This window comes from Myxocyprinus asiaticus, chromosome 5, assembly GCF_019703515.2.
Source record: "Myxocyprinus asiaticus isolate MX2 ecotype Aquarium Trade chromosome 5, UBuf_Myxa_2, whole genome shotgun sequence".
Taxonomy (NCBI): domain Eukaryota; kingdom Metazoa; phylum Chordata; class Actinopteri; order Cypriniformes; family Catostomidae; genus Myxocyprinus; species Myxocyprinus asiaticus.
The window spans coordinates 238,488-266,179 of record NC_059348.1 but is presented as its reverse complement, the minus strand read 5'-3'; the positions used below and the strand labels follow the sequence as shown (position 1 = coordinate 266,179).

Below are 27,692 nucleotides of genomic sequence, written 5' to 3'. Positions count from 1 at the left end.
TCCAAAGGAGCTAGTTAGTTTCAATCTCAGAACAACAGCAAAGGACCTTGTGAAGATGCTGGAGGAAACAGGTAGGCAAGCATCTATATCCACAGTAAAACGAGTTTTATATTGACATAACTTGAAAGGCTGCTCAGCAAGGAAGAATTCACTGCTCCAAAACCACCATAAAAAGCCAGACTACAGTTTGCAAGTGCACATGAGGACAAAGATCTTACTTTTTGGAGAAATGTCCTTTAGTCTGATGAGACAAAAATATAACAGTTTGGCCATAAAGACCATTGTTATGTTTGGAGAATAAAGGGTGAGGCTTGTAAGCCGAAGAACAATATCCCAACCGGTCCTGCTCGATCCACTCCGAACTGGATGCGTTAGTCGCTAGTGCACCTCTAGAGGCCAGGGGAGTGAGGTTTACACACTGCACAACTACCTACCAGCTGGCTACTGGTACACTCACCCCCCTAAACCTCACACCCATCCAGGTCACAGCACCACTGTGACCGGTCCTGCTTGACCCACTCCGAACGGGATTCGAACCGATATCTCCGGTGTGGGTGGTGGGTGCACTAACAAGGAGGCTAAAGGCTACAGCCTTTAGGTTTAGTTGCTAGTGTGCCTCTAGAGGCCAGGGGAGTGAGGTTACACGCTGCACAGCTACCTACCAGCTGGCTACTGTTACACTCACCCCCCTAAACCTCACTCCCATCCGGGTCACGGCACCACTGTAACCGGTCCTGCTCGACCTACCTAACACTAACTCGACCTAACTTGACCTACCGTTACACTACTAAATACTAACAAAGTGTATGTAAACTTCTGACCCACTGGGAATGTGATGAAAGAAATAAAAGCTGAAATAAATCATTATCTCTACTATTATTATGACATTTCACATTCTTTTTTGTAATTAACATTTAACCCCCACTAATATCCCTCCCCAATAACCAACCCCACCCTAACCCCCAATGAACACCCCTGTGGTCACATAAAATAACACACACACACACACAAATTAAATATATAATAAACATAAGAAATTAAAATAGACTTCTCTCTCTCCATCCCTTCCCCGAGAGTCCCCCAAAACCGCTAAATAATTACCTCATTTTCTGACAAACAAATCCCCAAACCCCAGCCTTCTATTTGCTGCCTCCTCGAAAGCTGCCACCCTTCCCATCTCCGCACACAACTCTGGAAATTATGGTGCTCCATCCGACTTCAAACCCCTTAAAATAATTTGTCTGCCAAACATAATACTGGCCAGAACTTAATTTTTTATATGTTTGTCCCCCAAATGTATGACCATCCCATCACCCAAAATACAAAGTCTGGGGCAAAGTAAAATTTGAGTGCCCAAACCATCGCACAAAAACTCTGAACCTTCAACCAAAAATCTTAAATCTTAACACACCCCCAAAAGACATGGTTTGTGTCTCCAATTTCTGATTGGCATCGCCAGCAGGTGGGTGTGCCTTTAAGACCAAGCCTATACAATCTAGAGGGTGTCCAATAAAATGTAAAATCTTGAATAGCATAAGGCACACCCTTGCATCTCTAGATGCAGACTTGACATTTTTTTAATCCTAGCCCACACTCCCTCCTCCAATATCAAATATGAATCTTTCTCCCATAATCTCTTGAGAGAAGTTGAAGCTCTGTCTCGCAGACTCTGAATTAGCAGCGAGTAATACACTGATGCCTCATGACCTTTTCCAAAAGCAGTAATCACCTCTACCAGAGTATCTGCCGCTTTAGGGGGGTGTGTGCTACTCCCAAAAACAATACAGAGCAGGTGGCGCAGCTGTAAATACCTATAAAACTGAGATCTGGGAATTCCAAAATGTTGAACCAAATTCTCAAAAAATCTCAACACTCCACTCTCATATAGGTCACCGAGTATAGTAACCCCTCTCACAATCCACTCTGTCCAGCAGAAAGGGGACTTATACATAATTTAGGGTTCAGCCATATGCTGGAGGCAAAATTTATATAAATGTCCGAATTAAACACTCTGGACACCTTTGTCCATACTGCGTGCAAATGCAAGATAACGGGGTGTGACTTAACTTCTCTGGTTAGTTTAATAGAAAGGCTTTGCACTGGCAAAATAGGGGCAAGAACTTCCTGTTCAATATAAAACCAGGGAGGGGCTCTTTCATATTTCTTACGTTTAAGAAATGTAATAACCTTCTTTCTTTTTATGGGCTGCCCCAACCCATTCACATTCCAGATGGAGAGAGATAATCCACTCATATTAACATTTGACATATTAGAAAAAATAGATTGTGTCAAAAACAATATTATAAAGACCACATTCCAACATTAGTGTAACAATCAAACCCCAAACCTCCCCCCGAACCAAACAAACAGAAAAAGAAAAACGTGCTAGGTTAGTCCACATAACTGTCCCGAATTTGTGTTCCTCCACAGAACAAGCTCCAGTGTCTAGTGGAATCGGCATAAAAAAAAATAAAGTTCAGTTTCCTCGGACAGTGAAAGAAATGTTCAGTAAGCCAGCCCATTCGGCAGATAAATGAGTGCAACAAAAGACGCAATCACTCCAATGTCCTGCAAGAGATGTTCCACAAAACAAACTCCACGCCACAGGAGGCATAAGCACCAAAAACGTGCATATTTATCAACCAACTGTCCTGGAGATATGATATTACACAAAACAAACTCCAGCCGCTAGGCGGAACCAGCACAAAAAGAAACAAAGAAGGCGCCCAGCTTTCTCGGGCAGTCAAGTGTATGTTCAGTGAGTTAGGCCCACTAAACAGCAACATGAAAATCACCAAATGGCTTACTCACTCCAATGTTTTTATGAAGGACAATGCTTGCTCTGGGCATGTAAATTCTCTACAGCCATCCTTAGCATCTATTCTCAGTTTGGCCGGAAACATCAGAGCAAACACGATCTTCCATTGATGTAAGAATCTATCACGTTTCTCTCTTGTCAAATTCGCAAAATCTGGGAACAAGAAAATGTTGTGATTCTTCCAAGAAAGCTTTCCTTTACTCCTCGCCTCGCGTAACACGAGATCTTTATTGGATGATCTCAGAAATTTGGCCAGAATTGATCAGGGCCTGTCTCCCTCAGCCGATCTCCGAACCGGGACCCTGTGAGCTTGCTCGATTTCCAGCTCATGGCCTGTTATGTCGAGCAGACTCGGGAAGAGCTCATCTAGGAATTTCACCATATCTCTGCCTTCCTCATGCTCAGGAATTCCAACAATTCGGACGTTGTTTCGTCGATTACGATTCTCCAAATCCTAAAATTTTTCCCAAATGTTCTGCAAGTCAGTCTTGGTCGCTAGTGGGTTAGCAGCTAATTCCCTCTCCGATGACTCCAGATAATTTATCTGTTTCTTGACGTCCGACAATCTTGTAAACAACTCGGAGAATTTCATCTCCATGGAAGTGATCGATCGACGTATTACAGCCAGATCCTCCAAGTCTGCGACGACCTTTGCCAGCTTTGCAGACATTAATTTCTCCCGCCGCACCATCCAAATTGAGTCCCTGGTCTGTGGCCCTGTCTGAGGTATGAGCTTGAGCACGTAAGTGTCTTTTAATATTTCCAGAACCCAAGGATTTTGAATTCTTTGACATATTGTCTTCATAAAACAGTTAAGAATCAGGGTGAATCGAATCTCACCGGTTTATGACATAAAAAGTATTAAAACTAGCAAAGTGCGCAGAGCTCACCGGTCACACGTCCAACCCTCGCATGGCATCACGCGACTGACAGTTCTTTCAACCTTTACATTTACATTCTTAAAATAAAGTAGTGATCCTAACTGACCTAAGACAGGGAATGTTTTCTACGATTAAATGTCAGGAATTGTGAAAAACTGAGTTTAAATGTATTTGGCTAAGGTGTATGTAAACTTTTGACTTCAACTTTATTTTTTAAAGACATCTCAGTTTAAAATTACATTTTCACATGTGAAAAACATGAGGTTTACCTTCATTTAAAGGAGAATGCCTGTTTTTGTACAGGGAAAATGTAAATTTGGTATGAATAAATGTATTTTAGGGGAATTTCACAATTTTATTGAAAAATGGTAATGAATGTTAAACTGTATTTTCTCTGTAAAAATACATTTATATTTTACAGTGTGTACAATGCATGTCTTTGAGAGAGCACATCGGTCAGAGAGAGAGAAACATGTAAAATGAAGGCAAGACCAAATTAACGTGCAGGATATGGATTATAGATATCTATAATTCTAATTTCACTAGTTAAAATGCTAGTTCCTTAAATCAGTAATGGAATTACTACAAGTGAAAATGCTAATTTCTGAAAGGAGTAATTAGGTTTTCACTAGTAAAATTTTTAATTCTTGATATAGAAATTATGTCATTACTCATGGAAATACACACTGACATTAAAAAACTAGTAAGAGCCATCATTTTTAATATATGTAACTGCATTTTCACTATATAAATGTCACAATGATCTGTCATTCACTCCTGTTCAAAACACAATTACAGTTATCTACAGTATAATCAATGTCTTACTAGTTAAAATTCCAAATAAACATCAGCTATGTACTTACTAGTAAAAATGATCATTTTAATAATTACATTATTACTAGTGCATATTACCTTTCCTGATATCAACAACTGAATACAACTAGTAAAGATTATCATTTTTGCATCTGTCATTTGGTTTACAGTAGTGGCAATGTTAATATTTGATATCTGTAATGTGATTGTAAAGCCTTCACTCTTTAAATGAGTGATATCTGAAATCCATTTACAGATATTTGAAATATCAAATCTAACATGTTAAAATACACAGATATTTAGAAGTAGCATTTTTACCAGTTGTAATGAAATTTTTGATATCAGGAATGGACATTTGCACTTGTAACAATGTAGTTATTGTTATTGAAAATGATACATTTTTATTAGAAAATAGTACATAGCTGATTTATGTAACTGGAATTTAAACTAGTGAGAGATTAATAATTTGCAGTCGCACTTTGAACAGGAGGGAATGACAGATCATTGTGAAGTTCTACTAGTGAATAATGCAGTTACAGATATTAAAAAATAGTTTTTTACTAGTTAAAATAGCATTTTTGATGTCAATGGGTATCTCCATGAGTAATGACTTCATTTTTTTAATATTAAGAATGAACATTTTTACTAGTGAAAAATCGAATTACTCATTTCAGAAATTAGCATTTTCTCTTATAGTAATTCCATTGCTGATTTAAGGAATTCGAATTTTAACTAGTGAAGATTGAATCATAGATATATATATAACATGATTAAATGTTGAAGGGGCTTGCGTTATTAACTGCATTTTCACTAGCAGAATTTCACAATGATCTGTACTTGTTGAAATTCCATTTTAACATATCAGCAAAGTACTTCTTACTGGTAGAAATGATAATTTATAACATCAATAATTACATGGTTACTTGTACAAATATTATGATATCAACAATTGAATTAAAACTAATAAAATCGAATTTATGATATCTGGATTGGAATTTGGTTTTCATTAGTGTTAATGTTAATTTCAGATATCATTAAACTGACGAGTAATTACAAATAATGTGAGAGGCTTTCTTACAATCACATTACAGATATCTGAAATGAACATTGCTACTAGTGAAAACGAAATGATTGGGATCAAAAATTAAGTAGCTGATTACTAGCTGATGTGTGTATTCTGAATTTGAATAATAAATGAATTATATATATCGGTAATTGCATTATGAACTGGAGTGAATGGCAGATCGTTGTGAAATTTTACTAGTAAAAATGCGGTTACAGGTTATAAAAAATACTTTTTTGATATCAAGACAACCCAATGACTTGATGAATAAGAAACTATAGAGTTTTCCTATATTTCTTTATAGTTCTCACTGTTTTTAATGAGTCACAGGCTGCTTTTGCAGGTTTATTAGTTAGTGTGGGAATATCGCTGGGCACGTGTAGTCCTGTCTGCAGCTGGATGTTTAATTGGTGCTGCAGTCCAGTTCTGTCCGTAAATAAAGGACATGAAGTTATTTCTGCAGCAGTTTGTTGTAGTCGCATTCCAGGTTTATGTGCTCATTGCGACTGTTTAACTGCAGAGTCGCTCTGAAGATATCTGCTGCTCGTTTGTCCATGTGTCACTGGAGAATGTAACGGCCGACTGGTTAGTTTCACAAATAACGGGTTATCTAATCTTTCCAATTATTTATCACAGAGAGGTGGTTATTAATCTCACAGAGCTGATAATAGAGCGCTTTCAGTAAGTGGCCGTCAGCAGAGAGGAAGAAAAATACCTGGCACTTGATGAGATGGAAGAACGTGTAGAATAAAGAATTTTTAGAGGTCTTCTCAGCACATGAAGAGACCTCATACTAAGGGTATTTTTAATATGCAGTTATGATAAGATCTCTATGTACTGACAAACATCACATTATGCATTATGACATTCACCTGATTTAACTGACTACTCTTTGTTAGTTCATAGACTTACTATAACTTCTGTGGAAATAGGGACAAATATTGTCTTTTGTTTAATAGGTGAGAGGTACAGATAAATTAATCTGATCATGCTTTATTTTACATTATTAATGTGTATTCACATATGTAATTATTGTGCAATACTAACAAACTATATACGTGTTATTATTTTGAGGGGCCACTTGTACTTAATGTTTTTGTGAAAAGGATTGTAATTTATATTAGTAATATGTGTAACGCAATCACTGTAAAACAAAGCCAAACATCGGTATCAGACAATAAAAGTGATTATCTGCACAATCGGATATCAGCAGATTGTTTCAAAACAGCCGATGATCACAGGGCTGATTATTTCCTGTCAATCAAAAGGTGGCAGAAAACGCATCGGACAAGGTCTGTGTACTTTTTGATAGTTTGATTTTCAATTTGAAAAGAAATAACGAGAAAAGAGAAAACGACGCGTTTAAGAATTCGGCTTGATTTTTAATTTTTTGGTCAATGGTTACAAACGGGATAAACGATTTGGTTCCACTGATTGGTCAGCCCGCACCATCAGTTGTTCCTCAAAGCTGTGTAACAGAATAAAAGTCCACCTCTGTTACTGTTGTACGGATTCTCAGTGTTCAATCGGCTACTCAGATTTTATTGCAGCTGCTACATATTATCACTCTCTCATCAAACAACTGGACTAAGGAGTGACTGTGACAAACCGTAGGCACGGTCTAGACAGCTGTCTGCGCCAGCTTTTTACTGTGAAGGCATGGGTACGGCAACCAATGCGTGGCAGAGAAATAAAAGTTGTTTGTTTTAGAAATAGCCTATTGATGTCCCTCGCAACTGTGCAAAATTACCCATTAGTCTACTTCTTCAGTTTTATTTAGCTGTCAGCTATCAACATCTCTCAAAGTGTGGAGCGGATGCATTTACATTGTAGTGATTGCAATTATAAGATATGTTAGTATCCTCCAAACTTGTGACCTATTTTATCCTTTGCATACCTCAGATCATTAGCAACCCAGGTCCTCATTCCACCCTCTCCACCTCACAATTTTTTTTCAGTTATGCCCCCAACTCTTCAGTTTCACTCATTCAATCTGTTATGAATAGTGTAACGTAAAAATACAGTTGCAACATTCTTTCTTACATTCTTTTCTAACCACGTTTTTTTGTTTGACAAAAATTGTATAAGGTCGCTAGGGCCTAAAACACTGCCTGGCCAAATATTTAGCTGGACCGCCTTTAGCTTTGATTACGGCACACATTCGTTGTGGCATTGTTTCGACAGCCTTATGCAACATCACAACATTTATTTCCGTCCATTTTTGCATACATTTTTGGCAGAGATCTTGTATTGATGACAGGAGAGTTGAACCACTCTGTAAAGTCTTCTCCAACACATCCCAAAGACTTTCAATGGGGTTAAGGTCAGGAGCCTGTAGTGGCCAATTCATGTGTGGAAATTATTCCTCATGCTCCCTGAACCACTCTTTCACAATTTGAGCCCGATGAATCTTGGCATTGTCATCCTGGAATACGCCTGTGCCATAAGGGAACCTGGTCATTCGGTACATTCAGGTAGTCAGCTGACTTCATTTTATTGCCACATAACATTGCTGAGCCTAGAACTGACCAATTGAAGCAAAACGTACGTGTTGAGCATCTTTAAAGGAAACACCCCTGCGTTGCATCTTTAATGCAGTTAAATTTAATGCATTATAGCTTTATTAATGTTCAAATAATACGGAAGCAGATCACGTAAATAACTACAAACTCCGAATCGGGCATTTCTCTGTGCGGTCAGCGCCTCTTCTATGAGTTGTGTGAATGTCCCGATCTAAGGAGGAGAGATTGAAACTGCACACTCTGTTGCTGGGACACTCATCCCTCGAGCGCGCACGCTTGCTGCAACTAGATTAAAACATGATGGCTCGTGACTTGTTGAATCATAATATATGTCATTGTGCATTTATTAATTAGAGAGAGTTTGTTTGTTTGTGAGTTAAAGATGTATTGAAGTGAACAGAAAGGTGAGAGAGGGTAGTCTTCGCCCCATTATACACTGCAACAAATTGTTTTTTATTTATTTATTTTTGTCTTGGCTTGTTTTCCAATATAAATATCTAAAACTCCTTTAAAACAACATACATTTACTTTAGCAGCTATACTGCAGAATAAAAAAAAATTCTCTGAGAATGTTGAATATAATATTAAAAATCTAAAAATCAATAAAAAAAGATATATTCACCTGAGAAGCAGCATATAAGATATTTAGACTTGCTTTTAGAGAACAGATCTTGAATAAAAGTATATTTTGTCTTTACTGCACTCGCAGAAGTATAACCAAGTGAAAAATACACATATATAAAATACACTTATATACAAAATACACTTATATTTAAGATCCATTCTCTTAAAGCAAGTCTAAATATCTTATATGTTGCTTCTCAAGTAAATGTATTTTTAGACAATTTTAAATGGAAAACAAGACAAAAACACTTAGGAAACAGTAGGATTTTTTACAGTGATTTTCTTCGATTAAACTATTATAATTATACTATATAAAGTATTAGTTTTTTTTTGCCATTAATTCAGTGAATGTCATTTAGAGGTATTTTTAAAAGATGATTTTGTCTTCTTTATTGTTAGTAAGCACATTTAATACAACCTTTTTAATCGGGGCACAAGCTGAATAATCGGTTAAGAGTTAATGATTAATCGTTGCAATAATTGCCCGAATAGTCTAATAATCATTCTAATAATCGTCAGATTAGTCGATAATCGTCAGCAGTGTGCTGTATCTGCTCACACTCACTATCAGAAGCTCTTATCTTCAGTAAATGATGAATGACATTGGCATGCTGCAGTTCTGTTTAATGAGCTTTTTTCAGTCAGAGAGAAGTACTTGTCCTCGGCATATCTTTAGCTTTGTTCAGTGTGAAATGTGTTAATGCCTTCTGTTAGTTGTTTCGCAGCCAACACTTGAGTGGATGTTTGTGTTGTTGGTGGAGAGCACTACATTTTATGTGGGTGGTGTCTTTTTTCATATATATGATACATTTCTTTGTGCTTTTCACACTCATTCTGGGTTCATGACTTTTGAACCTCACGTTAATGCCACTTTTCATGACCTCGCTACGACAGATGAGAGCAGGTATTATTAGTGATATTGACCTGCTTTACAGCAGTAGTGTTTGACTTGAGTTGAAAAGGCATCTGGCTCTTGATAGAGAGAATACTGTATATCAGCAATGCAAAGTCAAGTCTTCATTCTTACACCCGAAAAGACACTGCCTGGAGTATTCGTTTCTGATACGCTTCATTTCATGTTTGTGCTTTCTTTTCATGGGGTAAGAGGTGCGGATGGCTGTATTTTTCACTACAAAGGGGGTCTTGTTTGTAATACGAGCTGCCGGTTGACTGAGCAACATTCAATAGGTCTTTTATTGAGGCCTAGTCCTCTGTCCGGCTCTTGTTTTGCTCATTATGGAGGCCGAATGTACCACGGATCAGCCTCATATTCATCACACGCATTGTTTAGAGACAAGAGCAACACATTCTGCTCTGGTTTTCTATCAGAACTGTGTTGTTGTTGGAGGTCGAGGGTGTGGGTTCACTTGGCACGGCCGCTCGGTGTCAGGTTTCATCGCCGCACTGCCTGAATCCAGTTCAACACTGAGTCCGAGTCTTTCAGATCTTCTAGCTGTTTTGACACTGACGTTACGAGTCAAAAGTTGGGGGTGGAAGTATTTGACTCTGATGAAATAATCATATGGACAGTTTTCTGCTTTTTGCTTTTAAAGTGGTTTGTTGCCCTGGACAGGTAGACACCCCTCATTTATTCCACTCACAGACGGATTCACATCACTCACGTGATACTTACTTAAAATTGTACCTTACAAAATACTTTGAAATTGAGGAAAATATGCTTGAAATCAGGGCAAAAATATCCATCATTTTCTTTTTATTCAAAAAATTAATAAAAAAAAGCATTATTGTGATTTTGGGATGAAATATGACCCAGGCTTGTTCTTGATAGGTTTTACCCATAATAGTTAGTTCATTAATAATAATCAGTGCTCTTTGGTGGTCATACACACACACACACAATGCAGTTTTTTGTTACATTTTACATTGTGACGACCCTGAGTTGGCATTGCAGTCTGTGCTCCCCGTGTCCTTGCAGTTGGTTTCGTCTAACTTTCTTCATCGCACACACCTGGACGATGTACTTCTAGGCCCTTTAAAAAGACCTTGAGACTGCTTCGAAGGGGGCTGCTCTTGGTGTCCTTTGGACCATTTTCTTTGTTGTTTATTTTGTGCACCGAAATGACCTGCCGGTTGAACTGTGATGCACCTCACTGCTGCATCACCTCGGTCTAATTACGGACTACACTCTTGAAATGGAATACATAGACTATCAATTAATTGCCAACAAAACCCTTCATCAGCCAACTAACAAAGGACAATTGCATCAATGTGAACTTCTGAAGTTAATCCACGATGGACTTCAAAGACATTAGTCATTAATCTTACAGTTCATACAAAATCTTTGTTTTAAACACTGACCCTTAACACTTACTTAGTTTAATAATTTTAAACCCCATGACTTGCACTATACATAAGTAATATTGGCATTATATTCATGATGTTAGTCAGAGGGGAACTGGCCCCCACAGTGAGTCTGGTTTCTCCCAATGTTATTTTTCTCCATTAATCAACATCTCTGCCTGCATCACCTTGGTCTAATGATGGACTACATTCTTGAAATGGAATACATAGACTATCAATTAATTGCCAACAAAAGCTTTCATCAGCCAGCTAACAAGGACAATTGCATCTATGTGAACTTCCGCAGTTAATCCAGGATGAACTTCAAAGACATTAGTCATTAATCTTACAAATCTTGTACTCCACACAAATAACTAATTGGCATTATATTCATGTTGTTTAGCCAGAGGGGAACTGGCCCCCACAGTGAGTCTGGTTTCTCCCAAGGTTATTTTTCTCCATTTCAACATCTTATGGAGTTTTGTGGTCCTTGCCTCTGGCTTGCTCACAGGGGATCTAAATACAATTATTATTTAATTATTTAATTTTTATACACAATTTACAATCATATTTAATCAAATTACACAATGATCACTCTAAGACTATAGATATTACAGTTTCTTTTTTCTTTTTTTTTTTATGCATGATTTCCTGTAAAGCTGCATTGAACCAATACGTGTTGTTAAAAGCGCTATAAGAATAAAAATGACTTGTATGACACGAGTAATTTTTCCAACAATTGTTTACAGACAGATAGTTTCATTTTTAAATGGCTATATCACAATTCCAGTGGGTCAGAAGTTTACATACACTAAGTTAACTGTACCTTTAAGCAGCTTGGAAAATTCCAGAAAATGATGTCAAGGCTTTAGACAATTAGCCAATTAGATTCTGATAAGAGGTGTACTGAATTGGAGGTGCACCTGTGGATGTATTTTAAGCCCTACCTTCAAACTCAGTGCCTCTTTGCTTGACACATTGGGAAAATCAAAAGAAATCAGCAAGTCCTCAGAAAAAACATTGTGGACCTCCACAAGTCTGGTTCATCCTTGGGAGCAATTTCCAAATGCCTGAAGGTACCACGTTCATCTGTACAAACAATAGTACGCAAGTATAAACACCATGGGACCACACAGCCATCTCAGGAAGGAGACGCATTCTGCCTCCTAGAGATGAACGTAGTTTGGTGAGAAAAGTGCAAATCAATCCCAGAACAACAGCAAAGGACCTTGTGAAGATGCTGGAGGAAACAGGTAGACAAGTATCTATATCCACAGTAAAACGAGTCCTATATCGACATTACCTGAAAGGCTGCTCAGAAAGGGAGAACCACTGCTCCAAAACCGCCATAAAAAAGCCAGACTACAGTTTGCAAGTGCACATGGGGACAAAGATCTTAATTTTTGGAGAAATTTCCTCTGGTCTGATGAAACAAAAATTTAACTGTTTGGCCATAATGACCATTGTTATGTTTGGAGGAAAAACGGTGAGGCTTGCAAGCCAAAGAACACCATCCCAACCATGAAGCATTGAGGTGGCAGCATCATGTTGTGTGGGTGCTTTGCTGCAGGAGGTACTGGTGTACTTCACAAAATAGATGGCATCATGAGGAAGGAAAATTAATGTAAGGAATTTTTACGATTCCGGTTCAGATTCCTCTTAACGATTCCGGTTCCTGAACAGTTCCAGTAATTCTTTTAGTGTTTTTTTTTTTTTAAAGAATTATTTAGAAATGAGAAATGCAATTCTTATTGCATTTATTAATTTAAATGACTGTACTCCCCCAGGTTATTGTTATAAACATGAGCCTCGTCTGAAGGGTCAAGGAGGAGGTGTTGCTACAATTTACAGTGAAGTTTTTGGTGTTACTCAGAGGACAGGACATAAATTTAAGTCTTTTGAACTAATAATGCTTAATGTGACACAGTCAGATATAAATTAAAAAAACTCTGTCATCTTTTGCCCTTGCTACAGTATATAGATCACCGGGGCCTTACTCTGGTTTCCTTGGTGAATTTGTAAATTTTCATCAGATCTAGTAGTTACTGTAGATAGAGCTTTAATTGTTGGTGACTTGAACATTCACATAGATAATGAAAAAGACACATTGGGATTAGCATTTATTGATATTCTCAACTCTCATGGAGTCAGACAAAATGTAACAGGACCAACTCATCACCATAATCATATGCTAGATTTAATCCTGTCATATGGAGTTGATATTGATAATATAGAAATTCTGCCGCAGAGCGATGACATCTCAGATCATTACCTTGTCTCTTGTATGCTGCGATCAGCTAATGTTACTCAATCTACACCACGCTATCGTTCAGGTAGAACTATTCTTTTGACCACTAAAGATAGCTTCACTAATAATCTTCCAGATCTATCTCATACACTCAGTAAACCCCAAAGCCTAGAAGAACTTGATGAAATAACAGAAAATATAAATACAGTCTTCTCTAGCACTCTTGATTGTGAACTGTTTATTTAATGATGACCTGTGTCTCTGTTAAATCAAGCTGTTCAGTTACTGACTGGTTTTTCATATGACAATGTATAATTAAAGATACACAAGTTTTGTTGTAACAAGTGGAATTTTATAAAATAATAAATGAATTAATGAAATATGTCATCACATTTCGTGTTGGTTTATATTTATTTAATATAGAGTAAGGATCTATTATTTGATTGCATTTTTGTCTTTTAAAAAGTCTGCAAACACACTGTTTACAAGAACTGTATTAAATGTATTTTTGATTTGTTATATCTGCTCTGTACAAATCGGAAATGATCTCATTATGTGGTAACAGAGAGCAGAGGGTAGTCAAGTCAAGTAATTTTTATTTGTATAACGCCTTTCACAACACTCATCGTTTCAAAGCAGCTTTACAGAAAATCATGCATTAACAGAAAATGAAACCGTAATATCTTAGAGTGATCATTGTAAAGTTTGATTAAATATAAATTTATAAAAATAAATTATTAAATATTAATTGCATTTAGAACCCCAGTGAGCAAGCCAAAGGTGACTGTGACAAGGAACACAAAAATCCATAAGATGTTGGTTAATGGAGAAAAATAACATTGGGAGAAACCAGACTCACTGTGGGGGCCAGTTCCCCTCTGACTAACATCATGAATATAATGCCAATATTACTTATGTATAGTGCAAGTCATGGGGTTTAAAATTATTAAACTAAGTAAGTGTTAAGGGTCAGTGTTTAAAACAAAGATTTTGTATGAACTGTAAGATTAATGACTAATGTCTTTGAAGTCCATCATGGATTAACTTCAGAAGTTCACATTGATGCAATTGTCCTTTGTTAGTTGGCTGATGAAGGGTTTTGTTGGCAATTAATTAAAAATCTATGTATTCCATTTCAAGAGTGTAGTCCATCATTAGACCAAGGTGATGCAGCAGTGAGGTGCATAACAGTTCAACCGACAGGTCATTTCGGTGAGGTTTGTCATAAGTCCAAGGTTCAGGCAATGGCATATGAAGTATCCCATGTCTTATTGTTAAAGTTGGCATCAGTTCATCTCCTGAAGTCCATCGCAATAGACTGAAGTGATGGATGGCTGACACCAGCTGCATTTAGTCATCATCACTCAGAGACACGTAGCAGTGGAGTCCGACACCAAGCAGGAACGGAGCCGGATCTGGCCAGCTCTGGTAATCTCGGGATATGAATCCCGAGGTTGAGACAGGGAAACAAATAAAATAATATTAGCATAGATGCCATTCAATTTATTGCAGAGTTATAGATCACGTTAAATGTTTCTGGTTCCGGCAGACCTAACTAAAGCAGCCTAATTGTGAGTTGATGGATAAATTAGGTGTATTCCTGGCTATATAGATGAGTATTTAGTCTAGACTTAAACTGATTGAGTATGTCTGTGTCCTGAACAGTGTTAGGGAGACTATTCCATACTATATCCTACTAGCTATCTCCTTTTGTGGATTTTGATATTCTAGGAACTATTAACATGCCAGAATTTTTCAATCGTAATGAACGTGATGGAATATAGCATGACAGAAGGTCACTTAAGTACTGCAGAGCTAGACCATTCAAAGCTTTGTACGTAGTTAACGAAATTTTGAATAATGAATTAGTTTTTCGGCATCAGCAACAGAGAGCATGTGTCATAACTTAGCAATATTTCTGAGGTGGAAGAATGCTGTTCTATAAACATGGGAAATGTGATTTTTAAAGGACAGATTTGTATCAAATATAACACCAAAGTTCTTCACTGTAGAAGACGATGTAACAGTACATTTACATTTATGCATTTGGCAGACGCTTTTATCCAAAGCGATTTACAGTGCCCTTATTACAGGGACAGTCCCCCTGGAGCAACCTGGAGTTAAGTGCCTTGCTCAAGGACACAATTGTGGTGGCTGTGGGGATTGAACCAACAACCTTCTGCTTACTTGTTCAGTGCTTTAGTCCACTACGCCACCACCACTCCTATTGTACATCTATTGAGAGTCAAAGTATATTTTAGCGGCTTATTTTTAGAGGTTTTTGGTCCAATAATTAGTACCTATGTTTGTGTCTGAAGTGAGTATAAGGAAATTTCTGGCCATCCAATCATTTCAAATTTCATTGATACACTCAGCTAATTTGGAGAATTGTGAAATTTCGTCGGGTTCAGAAGAAATATAAAGTCGGGTATCGTCGGCATAACAGTGGAAACTTATTCCACGATTCCTGATAGTATCTCCCAAGGGAAGCATATATAAGGAGAAAAGTAGAGGCCCTAAAACTGATCCCTGTGGCACTCCATACTGTACTGTGAAGGGGCCTAAATCCTGACTGAAATTGTTCATATATACCATTTCTATGAACATAGTTGGGAGGACACTACATTTTCTAGTATTTTCAACATAAATGGGAGATTTGAATCGGTCTATAATTAGCCAGTTCTCGATCAAACTGTGGCTTCTTAATAAGCAGTTTGATAACTACCATTTTAAAGTTTCTTGGGACATGTCCTAAGGATAGCGAGGAGTTAATAATATTAAGAAGAGGTTCTGAGATTACAGGGAATACCTCTTTTAAGAGCTTAGTTGCTATTGGATCTGACATACAGTACATGTTTTGGCTTTTGATGTTTTGATACATTTTGTTAGCTCTTCATGACCTATGACAGCAAAGGATTAAAGTCTCTTGAGGAAAATTTTGAGACACTTTTTTCTGAGGTACTCTGACAGACGATTGCATAATTCCAATAATGACTTCAAAACGAATAATGGATTCATCCGAATAATCTAAAAATATTATTATGCCTGATAATCCAAGAGGCACAAGGATAAAGCGACATTTTAAATAAACACAAAATTAAAAAGAATTTATGAATCTGTGTAGCCAGTACTTCTAAAATGTAAACCTTATAAATGAAAATGTGCTTGTTGTGATTTCAAATCGGATGGGTGCTTTCGACACCATTTGCGGTCTCTGTTAATTGTGCGCGTCTGGAGCTTATCAAGTGTAACATTAAGATATGACATCATATACACTTTCAACTTCTTGAAATGTCTATGTTAATATATCACACGATTCACACGTGATTCCCATGTATTCATTTATACAGTGGCCAAAACCTGAGCGCGATGATAAATTCCTGACCTGAAGTGATGATTTCATGTCAGAGCCCATCTATCCGTCTTTTGTTTTTGTTTATTTGTTTTTTTTTCTACCCAATTTGTAATGCCCAATTCCCAATGTGCTCTAAGTCTTCATGCTGGCGTAGTGACTCTCCTCAATCCGGGTGGCGGAGGACGAATTTCAGTTGCCTCCACATCCGAGACATCAATCCGCACATCTTATCACGTGGCTTGTTGAGTGCGTTACCGCGGAGACATAGTGCGTGTGGAGGCTTCACGCTATTCTCCGTGGCATCCACACACAACTCATGATGCACCCCACCGAGAGCGAGAACCACATTATAGTGACCACAAGGAGGTTAATCCAATGTGACTACCCACCCTAGCAACTGGGTCAATTGGTTGCTTAGGAAGCCTGACTGGAGTTACTTAGCATGCCCTGGATTCGAACTTGCAACTCCAGTTGTGAAGTCAGCATCTTGCTGAGCTACCCAGGCCCCCAGTCTATCCGTCTTTTAAAGTTGATTACATTAATGTCCACATCAACGATGAAATTATCTGACTTTATTCCCAAAAAAAATTGAATGCTCCATAAAGGTTTAAATGCTCCATAGAGTATTCATCTATTAGGAGTATTCCTCCTTATGTAAAACGAAGAAACTGAAACATGTGCCGTCTTTTTTTTTTTCTTCTTCTTTAAACTGTGCTACCTCTGGTAAGGTGCTATATAATTTTAAATTGTTCTTCTTCTTATTATTATTATTTAACTAAATAATATCTTTTCGTAAAAATTCCTGATAGATTTACGGGACTTTCACCTATTTGTGAAATCCAGACATCCAGCCATTCAGTGACTCTAATCTTCTATAAACCTTGTCACCACATCGAGCAGGGAGGGGGCCAGAGCATATTATTGCATCTGACATCGATTTTGCAAGTTCACACACCTCTTTAACATTATATTTAGTAATCTACAACTGGCGAAGCCGGACATCATTAGTGCCGACATGAATAACATTTTTAGAAAATCTACATTTAGCATTAGACAGCACTTGTAAATTTGATCTGATGTCAGATGCTCAAGCCCCGGAAATACATTTAACAATAGTGGCTGAAGTCTCTATTTCCACGTTCCTTAAAATAGAATCACCTATGACCAAGGCTCTTTTAAAATGATTCTCAGTGGGTGCATCACTGAGTGGGGAATATCGATTGGAAATCCTAACAGGAACAGGAGAGTGGTGTTGTTTTGCTGAGCGAGTATGCTGCCGAGACGTCACCCAAACGCCCTGCTGCAGGGGCTCAACAGCCAGAACCAAAGTGTGTGTGTTGCTCGCTGTTCTACCCGCATCCGAATCAGTATCTACCGGCTTCTCTTTCTCACTGACCTCCACTAGCATTCGGATGCGTGTCTCTAACTCATTAACCTTCTCTGTCAGCCTAACTAATTCCTTAAATTTATCACATGTAAATCCCTCACTGCTGATGGAAGAAGCTATAGTAAACATGTGGCATGCAAAGCAGGAAGCAATAACATGAGTGGATGCCATGAGTTATCACAATTATTTGTTGTTGTTGTTATGGTTGTTCTTGAGCAGCGAGGGTTTGAGATCAATGTGAATACCTCATGCAGTTATTTGCTGTTGTTGTGTTGGTTCCTGATCAGCAGATATTTGAGAATGATGCTATAATCCGTGTAAAACACAGAGGAGAAAATGAATGCACACAGTCAAAATGCGAGATATAGACAAGCGGAAAAAAATAAAAGAAATGGTGAGTGCAGTAATATACACGCAGTTGAAACAGTAGAAAAGCTGGGAAAAAAACAAAGCACGCGGTAAAATGGCAAAGGATAAAATGATGAGTGTAGAGGAATAAGCAATGCTAAGCAGGTTAGCAAGCTACAAACAAACAGACTTGTTCAGCGTGCCAGCAGCAACTGGAACAGGAAACAGCTCACAGTGTCTGGCCTGATTATAACAAAGTTTAATTTCACCTCAGGCTGCACGTGCTTCTTCCCTATCTCGCTCAAGGCGTGCGCCCATTTTTTCTTATTTATGTTTATGAGGTCGGCTGCCTTAACCCATATACACTATATTGCCAAAAGTATTCGCTCATCTGCCTTTAGACGCATATGAACTTAAGTGACATCCCATTCTTAATCCATAGGGTTTAATATGACGTCGGCCCACCCTTTGCAGCTATAACAGCTTCAACTCTTCTGGGAAGGCTTTCCACAAGGTTTAGGAGTGTGTTTATGGGAATTTTTGACCATTCTTCCAGAAGCGCATTTGTGAGGTCAGACACTGATGTTGGACGAGAAGGCCTGGCTCGCAGTCTTCGCTCTAATTCATCCCAAAGGTGCTCTATCGGGTTGAGGTCAGGACTCTGTGCAGGCCAGTCAAGTTCTTCCACACCAAACTCGCTCATCCATGTCTTTATGGACCTTGCTTTGTGCACTGGTGCGCAGTCATGTTGGAACAGGAAGGGGCCATCCCCAAACTGTTCCCACAAAGTTGGGAGCATGGAATTGTCCAAAATCTCTTGGTATGCTGAAGCATTCAGAGTTCCTTTCACTGGAACTAAGGGGCCAAGCCCAGCTCCTGAAAAACAACCCCACACCAAAATCCCCCCTCCACCAAACTTCACAGTTGGCACAATGCAGTCAGACAAATACCGTTCTCCTGGCAACCGCCAAACCCAGACTTGTCCATCAGATTGCCAGATGGAGAAGCGTGATTCGTCACTCCAGAGAACGCGTCTCCACTGCTCTAGAGTCCAGTGGCGGCGTGCTTTACACCACTGCATCCGACGCTTTGCATTGTACTTGGTGATGTATGGCTTTGATGCAGCTGCTCGGCCATGGAAACCCATTCCATGAAGCTCTCTACGCACTGTTCTTGAGCTAATCTGAAGGCCACATGAACTTTGGAGGTCTGTAGCGATGGACTCTGCAGAAAGTTGGTGACCTCTGCGCACTATGCGCCTCAGCATCCGCTGACCCCGCTCTGTCATTTTACATGGCCTACCACTTCGTGGCTGAGTTGCTGTCATTCCCAATCACTTCCACTTTGTTATAATACCACTGACAATTGACTGTGGAATATTTAGTAGCAAGGAAATTTCACGACTGGACTTGTTGCACAGGTGGCATCCTATCACAGTACCACGCTGGAATTCACTGAGCTCCTGAGAGCGGCCCATTCTTTCACAAATGTTTGTAGAAACAGTCTGCATGCCTAGGTGCTTCATTTTATACACCTGTGGCCATGGAAGTGATTGGAACACCTGAATTCAATTATTTGGATGGGTGAGCGAATACCTTTGGCAATATAGTGTATATATATATATATATACATACACCATTCACGCCAAAGAACACCCCTCAATAAAAACATTCAAGCAATACTATATCTAATGCAAGACAATGACGACAATACTTGTGTGATGATATTGATAATTGATTGAAACTGATACATCAGACTTTTGTATGAGTGAATTTGTGATTTGTAAAGAGCAGCAGTATCCGTATGCAGCCGAATTCAGCAGATTAAGTTAAGAATGTGTCTCCCGCTGAGCTGCTGATGTGCTATTGGTTGAAATGAAACTCGCTGCATTTTTCTGGCTTTTCCTTTGCAGGAGGCAACAAATCCACAAATCCCTGCGATTACTTCTTCCTGTTATTTTTTTTATTCAGACATTTTGTTCATTTGAAGGGTTAAAAACTGGGTTATAAAACTGTGTGTGTTAGAGAAAGAGACAAAGGAGATGAGAATGAAGCGGGTCACAAGGAAGATTTTAGCACAGCAGGTTTTCTTTGGCACACGGGTGAGACTTGTGATCTGTTAATCTCCTCGCTCACTGCACAATGTTTTTGAGAACCTGTGTGACATTTCACAGCAGCTGGAAGGCAGTAAAGACCTGAAATCAACTATCAAAATATAAACTGCATGTTTTGTCATATACTAAATTGTATCTGCATTCATTCAACTAGGAAGAATCTCCTGTAATAAAAACAAACAAACAAACAACAACAACAACAACAAACTGTGACATTTGTAAAATAGTTTAAGGAATAGTACACCCAAAATTATTTTTTCTTTCCCTGTATGACTTTTTTCTTCCAGAAATGTTTGCCCCAGTCATTGCATCTTTTTTTCTTCCACTAGAAGATATATTCCCTGACATGTAAACTAATGTTCATGGTTGGTCTTGCAGTGATATGGTGAACAGGTGATTCATGCCAGTGCTGTTAGTATATATTAACACAGCTGGAACACTATTAATCAATCAGCATCCAACAATAATTAACTTTAATTACAGACTGTACAACATAAGGCTGTCAAATTAAAATTAAATATACACTACCGGTCAAAAGTTTTGAAACACTCATTCTTTAATATATATATATATATATATATATATATATATATATATATATATATATATATATATATATATATTTTTTTTTTTTTTTTTTTTTTCACATTTTAGAATAATAATAAAGTAATTAAAACTATGGAATAACATAAATGGAACTATGAGAATTATGTTGTGACAAAACAAAATCCAAAATAAATCAAAACTGTGTCATATTTTAGCATCTTCAAAGTAGTCACCCTGTGCCTAGAATTTGCAGACATGTACTCTTGACATTTTCTCAACCAACTACTTGAGGTATCACCCTGGGATGATTTTTAAACAGTATTGAAGGAGTTCCCATCTATGTTGGGCACTTACTGGCTGCTTTTCTTTATTATTTGGTCCAAGTCATCCATTTCAAAAACTTTTTTTTATTTTTTTTTTATAAAATTTTAGTTTAATAATGAAATAAATGAATATGGTGGCACAATTATATTTTTGTCTACAAAACTAATTTCAAACATTTAAGCATACGCCTTCAGATCAAAAGATTTTTAAGATCATGAGAAACATTTCAGTCAAGTGTTTCAAAAATTTTGACCGGTAGTGTGTGTATATTTGAATATTGTAATTTAAAATGTATGTTCAGATTCTGATGATGATTGGGCTGTTAAGACCACTAAAGTTCCTACACTTAAAAAAGTTAGATGCAGTGAATATAACAGGACAGAGGTATCTTGAGACATGTTTTCAAAGGTTAAAGTTCTTTGACAGCATCTAAAAAACACAGTGCTCCTGCACGAGAGGCTGAAAAAACAGTGACGCAACGGTCAAAGACGTCCATCTAGTGCACATTTACATATAAAAACAATAAACAAAAACTGTGCTGACAGACGCAAAAACGCATTTGGTGTTAAAGGACCTCTTCAGATTTAGATGTCACATAAAAACTGTGATTGATCGCTTTACATCTCTTACGGTCTAAATGTGCAGTTCTTGGCTAGAATGAGCTGCGAAGTGGACCTGACTTTATGTTGAAAGACAGAGTCCGCTTTTACACTTGCTATTAAAATGTGACCTGGAAGAAAGACAGCTCTGTGAGTCTGTGTTCTTGCTCAGCAGCTTGTAATCAGCACTGACTGCACAGTCTTAACTGTGTGTGAAGTGTGTGTGGTGTTTTACTGTAATGGCTGAACAGAAGTGATGAAGTGATGTTCTCGATTGCACTGCGCAGCTCAGAGTGAGAATCCATTTGGTTTTACAGCAGCGTCAGGAATGCTGGGATTGAGCCAGATTGCACACAGCAGTCTCTTAAATCACCAGCAAACAATAATCGTATTGTCCAGCGACAGTAAACATTTGCAAGTAAGATGTCGGGTAGTTGTGACAGGCATATAGTCTCTAGACAACACCTCTCTGAAAAGTGTAGTTATATAAAGAAAATCATAAGTAGACACAATTTATATCCATCCACAAAACTAATTCAAGCATTTTAAGGGATTATTCACCCAAATATGAAAATTCTCTCATCATTTACTCTCCCTTATGCACTCGCAACCCCATATGACTTTTTCTTCTGCGGAACACACACAAAGATTTTTTGATGGTATGATGTGTTTATACAGTATATCCATACAATGCGAGTCCATGGGTTCCAACACTTTCAAGCACCAAAAAGGACATAAATGACCATAAAGGTAATCCTTATGACTCCAATGGTTTAATCCATGTCTTTTGAAGCGTGTACAGAGCTCTGCACCTGTCAAGCACTAAGAAGTGTAATCGAGCTTTAAATCAACATCGCACGAGGAGACTGCTGATGTCAAGATTTAAAGTGAAAAATGAATGATACTTTCGTCTGTTCTCACCAAAAATGGATCATATTGCTTTAGAAGATGTGGATTAAACCACTAGAGTCGTGTAGATTACCTTTATGATACCTTCATGTCCTTTTTGGTGCTTGAAAGTGCTGGACCCATTGCATTGTGCAGATATATTCACATCAAATCTCCATCATAACATCTTTGTTTGTGTTCCGCTGAGGAAAGAAAGCCCCCCTTCCAAAACAAATTCAGATTTGGAGCAGGACTATGAACAAGCCCAAAATACACGTACTTATTCCACGACTCTTATTTTGGTATAAATTATTCTTATTTATTTGGTATATTATCTTATACCAGTACCCATAGTAGACATATCTAAGTCAAAGACAAATTTGAACTTTGAATATGTTGAAAATGCTACTACAAAACACAAGTCCGTCTTTGCTCTAGTAAGTGCCAACATGACACTGGCGACAAAATGTGATCATGAGTATACAAGAGATATCAAGAACCTTAATAGCGCCACTGCTTACAAAATAAGTACAAACATGAGACTGCCCATAAAACAGGGAGCATACAATGTAAACATGAGCATACAAGAATTCAGAACCTTATCATGACTGCTCAAGTGCAAACATTATGAGACTACTCACTAAAATAATGTGCAAACTTGTGAGCACAAGAGATAACAAAATGTAATACATCAGCTCACAAAATGAGTGAACGTGAGAACAGCAGAGGAAACAAAATATCAGCACTGTAAATGTTAACTTACTACTAATTACACAATTTTTGCATGAACCTTTTAGAGTGTAGAATGTAGAGTTTTGTCTTCAATGCCTGTGCTTTGGCAGACATCTTTTTTGAGTCAAGGTGCATGATCAGTTTCTGGAACACTTCAAAAGTGTAATGGAGCTCTTGTGGGTAGCTCAGATTCAAAGCGTTGATCAGTCCAAGCTGCATTGCTGTAGCCAACGCCACATTACCTAGACCAGAGAGCACTTCCACACCTTCCAGCACAATGCCAACATCTTCAGCACCTTCATGCCTTATTACGTGGATGCCCAAAACAGTCTTTTCAATAGTCATCACGGCACTCTCAGAAATGACATCCTTCAAAGAAACAAAAATTGTAAATACAATTGGATATTAATTGTATTTACAATTTTTGTTTCTCTGAAGGATGTCAACCTTGCTGTTACTATGTGCGACTGTACTATGGTGTCAATACACACTAAATTCTAAAATGATCAAGAGCTGCACAAGAGTTTCTAGTTGATTTAATCACTGTAAATCATTATGTGGGATCAGTCAATGCAACAGTTCAACTTATGCATTTCAAAGAGGAAAACATTAAAGGAATAGTTCACCCAAAACTAAAATAATGCCATCATTTACTCAACATCATTTTGTTCCAAACTAGGAGTGTAACACTTCTCTGTAAAAACGAATCGAACCGTACGGTTTGCCACCCACAGTTTAGTAAGCAATTGCACTGCGGTTCATATAAAGTCTAACAATGCATTTGGAGCATAAGATTTGGCGAAGAAAGCACAGCGTCAAATAGACAGGCACAGGTACAACTTCCACTAATGCATCTGTATGATTCTGTAGATGGATACTTCGCCTGTGTCTCATGTGGGTCAACTTTCTATGGACAGTAGCTGTCCAGTCAACTGTTTTTATGTTAAATCAGTTGATGACATCACAGTTCTGCATGTGTTGGTGTGTATTTAAAATGGCAAGCGGAGAAGAGAAGCCTCAAATAGAGAAGCCCCTGCATCATTCAAGTATCCTGTCTGGGAACATTTTCGATTTGCAGTCAATTACAACAGCCATGGTCCAAAAAACGTTGACAAAACAGACACTGTTTGCAGACATTGCTCATCACAAGTTCCATGTACTAGTTTTACATCGCTATAAATTTAACCATTTACACTGACATCACCCTTGTATAGACAGAAATGCAGGTGAGCCCAAAACTGCACACACTCCCTTCTGTTTCAAAGCAGGCACTCGAAGCTTATTTGAACAGACACAAAACAACAACAAAAACTCTTTGGGTGTTCATTGCCAAAGATAAGTTGCCTTACTCCTTTGATGAAGATTTGGGATTTCAGCATATGATTAAAACACTCAAGCCGCATTACGACATCCCTTTATATCCCTTTGACATATTAATTGTAACAGCAAGGTTATTCCTTCTATAGAGATACAAACCTTCAGAATGATGAATGTTGATTTGGGCCGCTGGGTAATTTGGGTTGGCCTGTTGCTGCGCAAGTACCGGCCCGTCCTACAGGCGATTATAGGCGGCTGCCCTGGGCTCCAACATGCCTGCGTGGACCTCATTACAGCGTCAATATTCAAAAGACTCTGTAAAGTCAAACTAATTAAACAGCTTTTATTTTGAAAACTGAAATGATATTTATTTTTAGATTAATTACACATTGTAGCATCTTTCCGCATGTACACATTAACCTCAATATTTGACATACACATCACAATAATGGTGACAACCAAAGACATCATATTAAACATAAGATGAGCTCTGAATAATCACTAAATGACAAATAACTGCAAGTTACAACAAATACAATAGCAGCAGCATATATAAAATATGCGAACAGTAAAGCTATGAGTAGTAAATAGTCATTTGCATAATTTATTCATACCGCAGGATGCTGAAGTGCAGCTTGCTGAATAATTTTCACGCCTGATAAAAATGCAGAAAAGAAGTCATGAACAATATTACTTTGTGGTTATTTGAGTCTTTGAGGCTTAGTTTGTTTAAAGGACAGCAGAAATAGTGCTTGTCAAAGCATCGGGCTTTTCACGTTTTTTCAGAATAATCTGGGGAAGGAATTAAAACACTGCAAATATAAAGATGCAAAAAACTCACATAGAGTGAAAATATGAGCAATTAATCTGCAAAATATCTGCAAAGATCTACACGTTATTATTAATTTTCTTTTACATATATTTATATTTGTTTATATTATATGTACATATACTGGCCAACTTTGTTTTCATTTTCATTCACACAGCTATGTGAGTAAATGACATTAAATTTTATTGTCATCAGTGACAAAGCTGTGTGACAATTTCTTCATCTAACTATTTTAAAGAACATTTTATGATCTTGTATAACTACATATACATATATATAATATATTATTATTATTATACTTGTTGTTTCCACAACCTCATATTAACTAAGACAATCGTTTATTTGCACTTCTAGAAAAAAGTTGAAAGGTGATTAAGATCTTTACAAACTTTGAAGAAATGCTGACTTGTCACAGCACCTAAAATACACCCTTTCCATTGTACTGTCATGTACATTTTAACCTAACATCTGTATGTTGAGAAAAAAGTTTTTGGACATGTTTTTTGTCTGAGCTATAAAGTCCTTTTTTTAGTGCTTTCTCTAAAAAAAACAAAATCCACTCATTACATTTGGTGGTTTTATATGTTTTGAAGTTATGACAATTTTTGCACTGTGGGGCCCATCAATAGAAATGTCTTTCTTTTTTTTTTTTTTTTTTAAACACAAACATTTGAAATTGAGCTGGAAAATGAAATGAATGAGCCAGGGCTTCCACACTGCTGTGTTTGGCTGATCTTTGTCCGTCACTGTCAAGTTGGCCACAATAACGTTCACCTGGTTCTCTGGAACCGTGCCATAGAACTGCACAATACATAAATCATGTACTGTATGTGACGGTAACATGTTTAAAGTTACAGCGTATAATGTTCATGTTACTTGAATGAGTTTGGTGTACAGTATGCATTCACTAGGGGTGTAACAGTTCTCGGTGATAAAAAAACGAACTGTACGGTTCGCCAGCCACGGTTCAGTAAGCATCTCAAGGTTCATCTCTAGTTTAATAACCCATCTAGATCATCAGTTTGGAGGAGAAAAGAAAGCACCAAATAGAAATGCGCCGTTGTAATCTCCGCTAATGCACCTGTATGACTCTATAGATGGACACACTCCACCTGTGTTTTTACGTGGGTCAACTTTCTACAGAGAGAAGCTGTCCAATTAACTGTTAGTATGTTAACTCGGTTGATGACATCACAGTTCTGCACGTGTTAGTTGGCAAAATGGCAAGCAGAGAAAACAAGCTGCAAGAGAGAAGCCCCTGCGTCATTTAAGTCTCCTGTCTGGGAACTTTTGCAATTACAACAGCGATGGTCAAAAAACCTGTACAAAACAGAAACCGTTTGCAGACACTGCTTGACGCGAGTGCCGTATACTGGTTAATACATCGATATTTGATTATTTATTTACGCTGACATCACCTGGGAATATATAGCGCGCAGTGCGCACAGAGCCGCAGGTGAGCCCGAAACTGCACACAGACACACTCCCTTCCATCTTTAAACAGGCACTCGGTGCTAGTTCGGACAGACATGAAACAAGAACTAAAACTCTTGGGGTGTTCATAGCCAAAGTTATGTTGCCCTTACTCCGTTGATGAAGATGTGGGATTTCCGCATATGATTAAAATACTCTAGTCGCGTTATGACATCCATTCTCGTATTCATTTTAACAGCAAGTTTATTTCTTCTATAGTGATGTACAGATTCTGAACGTTGAATATACATTGAGTCTGAAATGCACTTTATGTTGAAGCATGTAGCGTAATAATGCAGGCATTAAGTTAAATGTTGAGTTAGTAATTAGAGAAAGGTTAAGGTTTTAGTTAAGGACCCTGATGAATATTAACCATGGTTTACTATAGTAATATTGTAGTAGCCATGACTGAAATAACAAGGACTGTTGTCACATGGTTTTCTTAGCAGAAATCATGGTTTTGATAGAATTAACCATGGTTTTATGTCATAATACTGTAGTAACCATATAG

At 37.8% G+C, this 27,692-nt stretch overlaps 1 protein-coding gene across 1 annotated transcript in view; it reads left to right on the top strand.

Moving 5' to 3' along the window:
- Positions 1-27,692, top strand: part of LOC127440723 (cadherin-2-like) — a 124,653-nt gene that overhangs the window by 12,561 nt on the left and 84,400 nt on the right. The window lies entirely within an intron of this gene.